Here is a 10,073-nt window from a genome sequence, read left to right on the forward strand (position 1 = left end):
GATACTCGTCCGTTATGGCAATAGATGGTCAGACACCTAATCCCGGTCCTCGTCCAGGCTAGGACGACCATGTAGAGGACATAGTCCCTTCAATTCTCACCAGCGATCCATTGACCACCTCATTTCATGAGGCCGATGACCCTCCTGTTACCGTTGCTTCTTTGCAGGCCGCGCTCAACAAACTTTGGAAGGAGTTTGAGAGCAACCAAGCTTCCACCTCTAGGCAGTCGCCCAGGAAGGAGGGAGAAAGAGCTCCAAAGAAAGCTCAAAACAAAGCAACCAATGCAACAGATGCCGGAAAGCCGGCCGAATGGAAGGTCTTCGAGGGTGCCACGGACGAATTTGTCTGGTCTGTTGGCGAAAACCCAGTTGGCTGGGGGGAGGGGTAGACAACCTCGAAGAGAGGAGACAGAGCCGTCTCGGCGATGGAAGGACGCAAGAGACTACCTCTGGCATAAGCAGCGGGAACGGGCCGCTTACTCGGACACGGCTTCAACTCCCACAATGCCGGATGAATTCTCCAACCACTCTCTTTCCCAGCATAGCAACTCGGCCATCTCCGGCATGAGTCAAGCTGTGCGTACTCAAACCCCTATTCCAGTGCAATCGCTTAGGCCCCCCTAGGGTTTCAACGACATTTTGCAGCCGAGCCCCCAGGTCTTCGGACAATATGGGCCGTTCGGTCAGACGTTCGGCCAGCCTCCCTATTTGGCCGGAAAGCCTGTGCAACCTCAGCCAATTGATTGGAAGATGCCCTTACTGACTCTTGGAGATAAGCCGCCTCCGTTTTCGCAAGAAATTTTAACTACTCCTCAGCTGCCGAAGGTAAAAAGTGTACTCGTGGGAGCCTATGATGGTACGGGCAACCTAGAAGAACATATCACTTCGTGCAAAAACCTGATGTACTTACAAAGCGTAGATGACGCTACCTGGTGCAAATGCTTCCCAGCCACTTTGAAGGGTGTGGCGCAAGATTGGTTCAATAGCCTTCCGGCCGGGTGTATCAATTGCTTTACCACTTTCAGTTTGTCGTTCGTGGGAAATTTCTCTTACAACATACCACCTCGAAAGACAAGTCTTAATTTGGCAATAATTGTGCAGGGAAAAAATGAGGGCCTACGGTCGTATGTCTAGAGATTTAACCAAGAAAAAGCCTAAATTCATAATATGCCGGATGAAATGGCTGATTTTGAATTTCTCCGGGGATTAAGGCATAATGGTTTTAAGTTTGACCTGGTAAGAAAAAAGATTCAGACATACACATGTGTTCTGTGGGAAGCCGAAGCCTATATTGAGGCAGCCGACTTTTGTTCTCTTACAAAAGCAGAGGCACCGGCCAAGGGAGGTGAGAAGAAACAATCTACTCAGCAAGATTTAGCTGGAAAAAAGAAAGATGGAAACAAAAGGAAAGAAGTCTGGGTGGCCGACGGCCAGCAGCAGAAATTAAAGAAAGTCAAGACATACGAGCCCCAGTATGAGTTCAACAAGGACTGTTACTCCATCCTGATGGAGACCAAAGATAAGTTTGAATTTGAAAAGCCCCAACCGTTAAGAGTCTTGGCTTAGTACAGGAACAAAAACAAGTATTGTCATTACCACAAGGACATGGGGCATGACACAAACAATTGCATCAATTTGAAGAGATTGTTGGACAAGCTAGCCGAGAAGGGCATGCTGAATTCTTATATAACGAAGTCCAAGTTCACATATACACGGACAGACAACACGTCCAAGAAGAAGAAGAAAAATGATAAAGAAGATGATGGGAACAGTACCGATTCGGGCTTTGTGGCCGTGATATCGGGGGGATTTGCCTCAGGCGGCCCCACCATGAAGGGAATTAAGCAGAACACCTGGAACTTGGGAAAGGTGATGCAGGCGGACGCTGTGAAGGCTGAACCTTTCCCCGAAGTAACCGTGTCTGAAGCTGACCGGGGGGAGGTCAAAGCCCTGCAAAATGATCCTATGGTGTTTATTATGAAGATAGCCAATTTAAAGGTGGGCCGAATACTGATAGATACGGGCAGCTCATCCAATATCATCAGCCTGGCCGCCCTGAAGAATTTGAAGTTCCCAGAAGATGCTTTGAAGGACATCACTCACCCTTGGTAGGATTTGGGGGAAATATCATTCACCAAGTCGGACAGATTGATCTGCCAGTTCGATTCGGGCAAAAAGGAGAAGGGAGGGATATGGTCGTTCGATTCTTAGTAGTGAAAGAATTGACTGGCTACAATGTCATACTTGGCCGTCCCACCCTAAATGCTGCAAAGGCTGTGATCGTCCCCCATTTAATGTTGTTGAAGTTTGAACGTTCGAACAAAAAGATTGGTTCGATTCAGGAGAGCCAGAAAATGGCAAAAGAGTGCAACCAGTTAGCTGTTAAGCCAACGATTCGCGGACATGGAAAGACGTCCGAGTTGAAGGGGGAAGAACCCCCACTCCAAGCATACCAGGTCGGCCAGAAGCGAAAGCAGGTCATGACCGACCAAGCATAGCAACTAATGACTGTCGGCCGGCCTAAAGAGTTGAGATCCCAGCCGGCCGGCAATCATCAAGCTGTAGTGCTTGACCCCGATTAACTAGGTCGGACAGTCAGTGTCGGCACTAAGGCTATGGGTCTGCTTGGAGACGAGTTAGTTCAGTTGTTGAGAGAATTCAAGGATGTTTTTGCGTTCGAAGTCAGTGAAATGCCAAGCATAAGCCCTAACCTGGCCGTGCATAGGTTGGCTGTGAACCCAGCCGTTAAACCTGTCCGCCAGAAGAAAAGAAATCATGGGGAAGAGAGGAATCATGCGGCCGCAGCTGAGGTGAAAAAGCTGCTGGACGCTAGTTTCATTCGGCAATGCTGTTACCCTGATTGGGTGGCTAATGTAGTACCCGTAAAGAAGCCGAATGGAACTTGGAGAATGTGCATGGACTATACGGATTTAAATAAGGCATGTCTTAAGGATAGCTTTCCCTTGCCTAAAATTGACCGTTTGGTTGATTCTACGGCCGGGCATGCCCTAATGAGCTTTATGGACGCATACTCCGGTTTCCATCAAATTCCTCTATGGGAAGAAGATCAAGAAAAGACCGCATTTGTGACTGAGCAGGGGTTGTATTGTTACAAGGTTATGCCGTTCGGTCTCAAGAATGCCCCTGCAACATTTCAGCAACTTGTCAACACGGTCTTTAGGGATCAGCTCGGCCAGAATATGGAGGTGTACATTGATGACATGACTGTCAAGTCAAAAGAGCCGGCCGACCATCTGAAGGATCTACGAGAAACATTTACCGAACTCAGGCGGGATAAGATGATGTTAAACCCGAAGAAATGTGTCTTTGGTGTTGAGTCCGGTAAATTTCTCGGATTTTTGATTGATCAACGTGGAATTGAGGCTAACTCTGAAAAAATTCAAGCGGTTTTGGACATGAAGTCTCCAAGAACAATTAAAGAAGTGCAAAGACTGACCGGCTATTTGTCAGCACTCGGTCGGTTTCTGTCAAGATCAGGGGACAAATGCCGATACTTTTTTCAGACCATCAAAAAGAAATCTATGTTTGAGTGGATGGAGGAAGCAGAGGAAGCACTCGCACAGTTAAAAAGTCATCTACATACATTGCCTCGGCTCGTCAGTCCACTCAAAGATGAGAAGTTGTATATCTATCTCGCTATCTCAGAGCATTCCTTAAGTGCCGTTCTGCTTGTTGAACGGGATGGCCATCAGATCCCAGTCTACTTTTATCAGCCATGTGCTACACAATGCCGAGCTTAGGTATCCCCATGTTGAAAAGTTTGGTTTAGCGTTATACATGGCATCTAAAAAGCTGCGGCCGTATTTCCTGGCACATTCAATAGTGGTGTATACTGATCAACCACTCAAGAAGCCATTTGCAACTTTAGAAGCAAGTGGCCGCATGCTTAAACGGGCTTTAGAACTGAGAGGCTCCGACATCACGTTCGAGCCCAGAAAAGCCATAAAGGGGCAGGCCTTTGCTGATTTTTTGGCTGAGATGACACGGCCGGACTTACAGCCGACTGGAGACCAGATCTGGAAGGTGTATGTAGATGGTAGTGCAACAGCGACCGGATGTGGCGCTGGAAACATTTGTCAATCTCCTGAGGGAGATAAGTTTGAGTATGCGCTGAGATTTCAGTTTCAAGCCTCTAACAACGAGGCCGAGTACGAAGCCCTCCTGGCCGGCCTTAGAATGTGTAAGGCGACAGGGGCAGAAAAAGTGGATGTGAGCTCGGACTCCCTGCTGGTAGTCGGCCAGGTGAATGGTGACTTTGAGGCGAGGGAGCCGGCCATGATGAAATATTTGAAGATAGTCAAAGAGGAGGCCAAGGGCCTAGAGCACTTTTCTCTGCAACAAGTTCCTCGTTCGTCTAATCATCAGGCGGACGCCCTCTCCAAATTATCATCCTCGGCATCATGTGATACTCCCAGATCAGTGTTTTGGGAAGTAAAAGAAAAGAGGAGTATTGATGTCGAGCCAGTACAGATCATTGATAGAAGCTCTACTTGGATGGACGGAATCATCTCTAACCTAAGGGATGGATTGCTCCCGACCGATCCCAAGGAGAGCTGGCTGATGAAAAAGAGCGCAGCTTGGTTTGAAATGAAGCGTGGGGAGTTTTTTAACAAAGATTTTGTGAAGCCGTACCTGAAGTGTATTACCCCTGAGAGGGGACATGATGTGCTGGACGACCTTCACCAGGGGCATTGCGGCTCCCACATTGGAGGACGAGCCCTGGCTGAAAAGGTCACCCATCTGGGGTACTACTGGCCGAGCTTGAAGTCGGACGCCATGAAAATGGTGAAGAAATGTGACAAGTGTGAGAGATTTGCAACCTTAATCCATCGCCCATCTAATAGTTTGTCGGCCATAAGTAGTCCGCTCCCTTTTGCCAAATGGGGGATGTACATCTTGGGTCCGTATACGCCAGCGTCTGGCCAAAGGCGATATGTGTTTGTAGCAGTAGACTACTTCACAAAATGGGTCGAGGCCGAGGCCGTCCGGGGCATTAAGTGGACGGATGTGTCAGCTTTCATATGGAAGAGCATAATTACTCGCTTTGGTGTACCTCAGTCAATGGTGTTCGACAATGGACCTCAGTTTGAAACACCACAGCTCAAGGAATGGTTGGGGGACCAGGGCATAGCTCATTGCTTTGCCTCAATCGACCGACCACAAGCCAACGGCCAGGTTGAGGCCTACAACAAGTTGATCTCCAACGGTATCAAGCGCAAGCTTGAAAGAGCAGACGACCTATGGGCTTATGAGTTGGTTAATGTACTATGGTCCATACGAACAACAACAAAGAGTTCCACGGGAGAAACCCCATTCTTCTTGGTCTATGGTGCTGAGGCAGTTCTCCCAATTGAGATGTACGAGCCTACCCTCAGGGTGATGCTATATGATGAAGCGGCCAATTGGGAGGCCATGAAGACCGCCCTGGACTTCCTTCCAGAAGCCAGGGGCAATGCGGCGCTTAGGCACGAAATTTATCGCTTGAGGATGACTAGGGCATATAATCGTCGAGTGTCAAAGCGTCCGCTAAAAATGGGAGATCTAGTACTGAGAAAAATGGAGGATGTAGGCCGAGCAAATGAAGATGGCAAGTTGACCCCAAACTGGGAAGGGCCGTATCGAGTCAGTGAAGAGGTTCGAGATGGTATATACCGTCTCGAAACCTTAAATGGCCGTCCAATTCCGCATACATGGAACACGGACAATCTCAAAAAATATTATGTTTAGAAGTCTTTGTACTTAGCCAAAAAGCTGTATATACAGCTAGGTCTTGCTGATCGATCCCTGTAATTAAAGCCGTACGGCCCAACAATGTAATCTTGACAAAATTAATGAAAGTCAGGCATTGTTATCTTATTTAGTTATTTGTTTTTGCATGCGTATGTCTCTGTTTTTTGAATAAAAGGACAAGTAGAAGCCATAACCATGCTGCTTGCAACATAGCAACACGACTTATCAAAGCCAAACGAAATTATTTAAGACATGGCAAAACGGTCACAAAGGACTGCAAAAAAAAATAATAATAATAAATAATATATACTTTCATAAGTACATGCAAACGTTTGCCTCCCATTGGGGCGGACGGAGAAAGGCACAAGGTACCCTAAATCCGTCAAGGACATTTACCTCCTTAAATGGGGGCAAGGGCATACCTAGGCAAAGTATCCCAGCCAAACTTAGAAATTTTAAAGTTGAGATATTACTTGAAATTTCTTGAGTATGTCCGAGCGATAGATTCAACGGACGGCTCACATGAGGCCCGTAATACGGCCGCAATAGCTGTTGATTCGGCGTTGCACCTAGTCCAAGGGCAATCATTACTATGATTTGATTAACTTGCTAGTAGTCATACCCTTTGAGGTATAAAAATTACCAAGCCAATCAAACCATTCAGAGTATGGACTAGGCGAACGCCGAATAAAGGGGCATATCCCCCCATTGTACGAAAGCATAAGAGCATAAAAGCCTAAAAACGTAAAAGTGCTCAAAGTTTGCTAAGTTCAAAATAGATAAAATGGAAAACCGCTCAGAAGGCGGCAAAATTTGCATTAATCAAAGCCGCTCAAAACAAGCGGCACTGAATAAAAAGAAAAATTGTTCCACAAAAGAAGACCGAAAAGCTAGAAATCAGGGGACGGCTGGAGGAGGACCTGGGCTCTATTTAGCCAGATCAATGTCTTGGACAGCCTCCTCGGAAACAAGGGCGGACGCACCATCAGCAGGCTTTTCGTTGTTTTCCTCTTCGCCCTCGGCTTCGTCTGCCTCCTCTTCATCTTCCTCATCCTCCGAAGTGGCTGGTGTAATGACCAGTTCGGGAGAAGGCTGACCGGCCTTCTTAGCCTCTTCCCTGAGGCAGACGAAGTTTAGACGCTTGGTAAAGCGCTCCTGATAATAAACGGCCTCTCCTTCATCCACATTGAGCTCAAATGCCTCGAAGAAGTGGCTCTTCAACCTGTCCTCGGCATTTTGCTCGATGCGGACGACCTCGTCTGCGCTAGGTGGCCGAGGTGCCTTAAGCTGTTTAGTTAAGTTCTCAACGAACTTCTTCAAAGTCTCCACCTCGGCTCGGAGAGCGTCCGCCTCATCCAAGGCCTCCTTGAGATTCTTTTGGGCTAGGGCCACGTCGCTCTTCAACTTTTCGGAGGCCTCGAACCCTTCCTTCCAGCGCTGGCCGCCAGGACAGCTATATCTCTTTCCTGCCTAATGGTCTCCCTGGCCAAGATCTCTTGCTCGAGAGCCTTGCCCAGCTTGACCAGGTCCTCATCTTGCCGCGCCGCTGTAATCCCCCGTATTTTTAAATATATTAGTAATGAAATTATATTTTATTCATAATATTTATTTGTATTTTTTTCGGATTTAATTTCAAAAGTTTCAAATTATTTTTGGGTTTGATGAACGATTTTATTACAAAGAACTTTTTATGAACCTTTCTTCACTAATTTATATCCAGCAAACAAACCAAACCCACTTTCTTTTCTTAATTGGCCCATTAATTTTATGAGGCCCAATCTTAAAACTAACCCTACACCACTCTCTCTCCTATAAATACCCCATACATCCCCAAAATTTCCCACACAAAAAGGTTAGTCTTATTTTCATCCTCCTTTGTTTCATTATTTTGCTTAATGTTATTTTAATTGTTTTGGGTTTTGATTTTAGTATAAAGATTATATTTTTAGTATTAAATTATATTTTAATGGTATAAAGATTATAAATTTCAGATTATATTTATGTTATAAATTTCATATTTTATGAATTATAAACCTAGGGTTTCAATTTATTGAAAATCATGATTTTAGGGTTTTTATGAACAATTGATTTAGGGCTTTTATAGTAATGATGTTTTGAAATTTTGGTGATTATATTACTAATTAGTTTCCAGATTATTTTGAACACGTAAATTCGTATTTTAATGTTTAGATTTCGGTTCGTTAATATTAATCCCGTTTTAATCCCGATCAGGTTCTGAACTCATCCGATTTTGACAAAAAAGTAGTGTTTTCCATGTGGAAACGATGTTTTAAGAAAGACTCACTACCTTTGGTAGTGAGTACCACCCTCTCGTGGCCAAATTCTGCCTCTAAATATGATTTTCGGGCAGTTTTTCATTTTTAACGAAGTTTTTTTATTTTTAAAATTTTATCCTTGAGTTTGATTAATAAAATTAATTATTTTTAAAGTTAATTAAGCATATAAGTATATGTTTTATTTATTTTAATAAGTTTTTCATCATATTATATTGTTGGAAATTACTTGGGATAGTAATATTAATTGTTGGTTGTTTTCTAGGAAGTGATTATTCCCTAGGAGAATTTTAAGTGATTAAAAGTGGCTCAAAAGGATTGTTTGTATGAGGTACGTACATGTCTACTTCGTTATAAGTAGTATCATGTTTAGGTACCAAAAGGAAAGAACTTAGTTTCATGATTAGGGAATACTTGGATGGAAATTGTTTGGTTACACATTGATTTAATTCATGTGCTTATGTTTATGAAACATGTTTTGGTGAATTGATTATGTTTGTATGGAATTATGGATGCAAACATGTTGAATTATATTGGATAAAATGTTTGTATGGAATGTTGATACAAGCATAATTTTATTGGATTGGTTTGTTAACCACATTTGGTTTATTAAAGGATTGGAATTGAATGGTTTAAGTGGAATGAATTTATTAATTATTCCACAAGGTTATTATTATTTATTTATTACTCAATCATAACTTGTTAGTATGTTGAGTAAAGGTGGATTAAGCCGAAATGGCTAGGTGAGTTGACTATGTTCAACAATTTTGGATAATTTGGAAGTTTAATGGAATTAAAGGTTAATTTGTGATGTGATCACCATTGTCTTAAATAAGATTAAAAACGAATTGATGTATGATTGTTATGTATGGTCTTCTTGATTGAGTCGGCTATTAATTAAAATTGTAATCACGTAAAGTGAAACATGGATGAGCAATAAAACTCTGGAAAGCGTGCACTTCTAGAGTATTGACAATTATGGGTTGGGGTACACGGTGGTAGCCCGTGGCTTTTCGAGGCTTGTTTGATCAACATGTCCTCTTCTCTTTTGGTATTTACATTTTATTTTATAATGAAAGTTAGATGGGATCCTAGACTAACTTTGTGAGAATGGAGTCGCGCCCATTCTTGCATCGCGCTAAACTTTTATTTCAAATGGTCATTTGAGACCTGGATTGGACAACCTGGTCTATTGCTTACTCCAAACTAAATTAAATTTATTAAATTGAATATGATGAGTCAAGTGTTTGGAATTGGTTAGTAAGTATGTTGAGTCAATTGAATTGTCTAAGTGTGGAGACTTGATTAATGAATTCGTGTTGTATATTTAATTACTTTAATTAATTGAGCATGCTAGGTTTGGTACGTTGTAGCTTGTATGTACTCAGCTTTGCTGATTGCGTGCTTTTGTGTGTGTTTTCTTTTGGTCATGGCCTTCGCCTTTCAATGACCCTGTGATGATCCAATTATTACACTTGTATTATTGGGGAGCAGTATTGCACAGGTTAGCTTGATGATGTGCAGTTCGGGATTTGACAATCGCATTGTCAAGGGATGGTGTGATTGAGTGTATTCGTTCTTTGTGTTGAAATTATTTATGCTTTGCAATTTCATTTATGTTTTGGATTTTTAATATTGGTTTGGTTTTAAATAAGGGCCTTATATGGTTCCAATTTGTTAGCTTTGACTTATTCGTTTTCTAAACTGTGTTATTTTAAAGACTTAAGTTTGTTTTTCCGCTGCAATACTTTGATAAAGCCTTAACGTTTTAACACGTGGCGGTAACATGTCAATGGTTCTCCACTATTTTATTTAAAGTAAGTGGTTTGGAAAAGGGAGAATTATTGGGGTGTTACAAAGTGGTATCAGAGCTTAGGTTCGATTTAATTACCACTAAAATTAATTTAAAGTTTTTAGGCGCCTAACGTTTTAAATCTAATGAGTTTATTCGACTACCTTATTTAAAGTTAACTTAGATTTTCAAAAATTATTCTATTCTAATATATTTATTTCGGCATTTAATAAAAA

The sequence above is a fragment of the Chenopodium album genome, chromosome 10 (assembly GCF_948465745.1).
Source record: "Chenopodium album chromosome 10, dcCheAlbu1.1, whole genome shotgun sequence".
In the NCBI taxonomy this organism is placed as follows: Eukaryota; Viridiplantae; Streptophyta; class Magnoliopsida; order Caryophyllales; family Amaranthaceae; genus Chenopodium; species Chenopodium album.